The sequence below is a fragment of the Lolium perenne genome, chromosome 5, assembly GCF_019359855.2.
Source record: "Lolium perenne isolate Kyuss_39 chromosome 5, Kyuss_2.0, whole genome shotgun sequence".
In the NCBI taxonomy this organism is placed as follows: domain Eukaryota; kingdom Viridiplantae; phylum Streptophyta; class Magnoliopsida; order Poales; family Poaceae; genus Lolium; species Lolium perenne.
In genome coordinates, this window is record NC_067248.2 from 252,356,946 (window position 1) to 252,360,042 (window position 3,097).

General features: G+C 44.4%; 1 pseudogene; it reads left to right on the forward strand.

Moving 5' to 3' along the window:
* The first annotated feature begins 1,321 nt into the window (after positions 1 to 1,321).
* On the forward strand, positions 1,322 to 2,686 carry LOC127304329 (putative serpin-Z8; annotated as a pseudogene).
* Positions 2,687 to 3,097: the final 411 nt, after the last annotated feature.

Here is a 3,097-nt window from a genome sequence, read left to right on the forward strand (position 1 = left end):
TATGATGTTATATATTTTGATACTGTTTTATAAAAATATGGTCAAATCTAAAAATATTTTACTTAAGCCAATGCTAGAAGTACATTTATTTATTGTGGGGCAGAACTTATTTTACTTAAACCATTGCTAGAAGTACATTTATTTATTGGCGGCTTGAACCTTACCATGCATGTCAATTGGACAGCAGGAAAAATGGTGGCTCAGGATCCCGTGGTACACGTGATAAGCTACTCTCAAACAAACACATAAACGGTGGCTCAAGAGGAGAGAAATATCACTCGTGAGAACAGCGAGGGGATAGAAAACACAGCCGTATCACTTATTAGGGGCATTGCTGGCTGAGTTTTCTTAAAGTTCGAATCCAAAGCAATGGAAAAAAAAAAGAAATTTACCTGCTTTGAGAATATCACAATGATAAGTTGGCTTTGTTGGTGGAATCTGCTATAGAAAATACCCGTTTGGTTACCTTTCACCTTTTTGTCAACAATACAAGCTGGTTGAGAAAGTAGAGCCAAACAGACCTTATAAAATTGTAGAATGACATGAAAATGACAACCAAGTTGTTATAATCTGATAATTAAAGGATACCACTCTTGCAATTAAGATATATTAATAAAATAGTTCAACGTGTAAATGTGAGATCTAGTTTCGAAAATTCATCATGGCTAAGCCAACCATGAAAATATAACTTCAATTTTTAGTGGTTGCACAGATAATTATTTTAAAATTTAAACTTAATAATTTTTTTATTAATATCATGATTGCATGTGTGCTCCCTCGGTCGCATGAAATTTGTCTTGGATTTGTCGAAACTTACATGTATCCATACACACATATATAGTATCTAGATATATCTAAATTTTGACAATCCCCCGCAACTTTCATTGATGCACTATCTTCCTCAACCCTTTGAGCAAAGGAAAGGGTACAAAGTATTCACGTGGAGGTGGAGTCCTGAAGGTCACCAAAGAGACCGAGGGGAATTAATGCATTTAGTCTTTTTTTTTTGGGAGCAAATTTAACGCCTTTGGTCTTGAGACAGAGAGAGTCAAATAATAAGTGGCCCAGCCGTTTAGGTTTGTCCTTTTTTTTTTTCCTTCTCTGGCCTTCCGTTTAGAAAGACCAAGGACATACGCAGCTGATAAAAACGTGAGAGGCACGTATACGTTTCCATTTTTATGAATTTAATTATGAACCGACCTAATCACCGTGCATAAATAAAGGGAATTATTGTTACCGTGTATATATATCAAGCAAAAGATCCGATCATCGTTTTTCGTCGAAACTTTCTCTTTCTGTCTCAGAGCTGAGAGGGCCAGCCATGGCAGAGACGAGGAACCAGAGTGTGCAGTCCGACTCTGCCGGCCCGGCGGCCCTCTCTGCCGGCCTGGCGAGGTGTCTGGCCAAGGAGAAGGCGAACAGCAACCTGGTGTTCTCGCCGCTGTCCATCTACGTCGCCCTCGGGCTACTGGCCGCCGGAGCTCGGGGCGCCACCAAGGACGAGATCCTCGGCGTCCTCGGCGCACAGTCGCGCCGTAAGCTCAAGAAGTTCATCTCCCGGCTGGCGACGGACACTCTCACGGACCAGTCCGGCTCCGGCGGTCCGCGCGTCGCGTTCGCGTGCGGCGTCTGGAGCGACCTCACGTGCTCGCTGAAGGCCGCCAACCGCAGCACCGTCGTGGACAATTCAAGGCCGAGGCGAGCAACGTCGACTTCATCCACAACAAGGATGCGACACGGGGACAGATCAATGCGTGGGTTGACAATGCCACGAGCAATCTGATCGATTCGGTCTTTGGTCTGGGATCAATAACACATGATACCCGCGTGGTGCTGGGCAACGCCATATACTTCAAGGGCAAGTGGGATGAGCCGTTCAGCAAGAAGTGCACCAGGAACAAGCCTTTCTACCGGCTGGACGGCGGCAATGTCGACGTGCCCTTCATGGAGAGCGGCTTGTCCCAGTTCATTGCTGTGCACGACGGGTTTAAGCCTTTAAGGTGCTCAAACTACGGTACAAGATGGCAAAAGCGCAAGGTAATCCCGCTGGCCACGGTACGCATTGATGCTTTCAATCTTGCGGTTCAGTCCTCTTATAATTTTTTCTCCGACATTGACAGGCTATGCGAAGGTGTCCTCTGATAGTAAAAAGCGTAAGAAGGCGTCCTCCGAATCTGATGATCACAAGCATACGCAGTTCTCTATGTGCATCTTCCTCCCAGATGCCCGCAACGGCCTACTAGACCTGATTGACACGATAGCAAACCAGCATGGCTTCCTGCACGAGCACCTGCCAAAGTAGAAGGTCGAAGTCAACAATTTCCGGTTGCCTAGGTTTAAGTTGTCCTTTGAAAGCAGTGTCGTAACAATCCTGAAGAAATTGGGGCTTGAACTGCCATTTGGTGCTGAGGCCGATCTGTCTCGCATGGTAGAGCACAATGAATCCGGATTGCCATTGGTCGTCGGTGATGTGATCCACAAGGCGGTCATCGAGGTGAATGAGGAAGGTACCAAAGCTGCGGCCGTCACCATGGTGAATATTGTACTTTTTTCTGCGATACGGCGGCCGCCACCTCACAGAGTGGATTTTGTAGCTGATCATCTGTTTGCATACTTCATAGTGGAGGAGGCGACCGGCGCAGTTGTCTTCGCGGGGCATGTCCTAGACCCGTCCAGAGAGGACTAGGCCATCTCGAATTGGTTTCGTTTTGAAGTGAATTTGGATTCCCATAGGTGACATTTTCATGTTATATTTTTCCTATATCACGAACATCTCATTCACCACAACATCTAATTTATGCTGTGAAAACACATGCGGAATCGGAGTAGCAAGATACCCACATCGGATAAAGCATTGTTATACTCTTTTCCTCTAAATTTGTTATTCCTATTACCATTGAAGCTCGGTAATAATATGAAGCATTGAACAACCATGTTAGAAGAAACTAGGAAATATATTATTAGATAATCTTTTGGATTGTAGTTGTCGAAAATGTTGTTTTTGATAGAAATAATAAAAAATTCATGAACCATCAAGGTATGTTGAAAAATAATGTTTATTTTGTCGCTGGTAGTGCGACTATTTATTCTTCTTCCG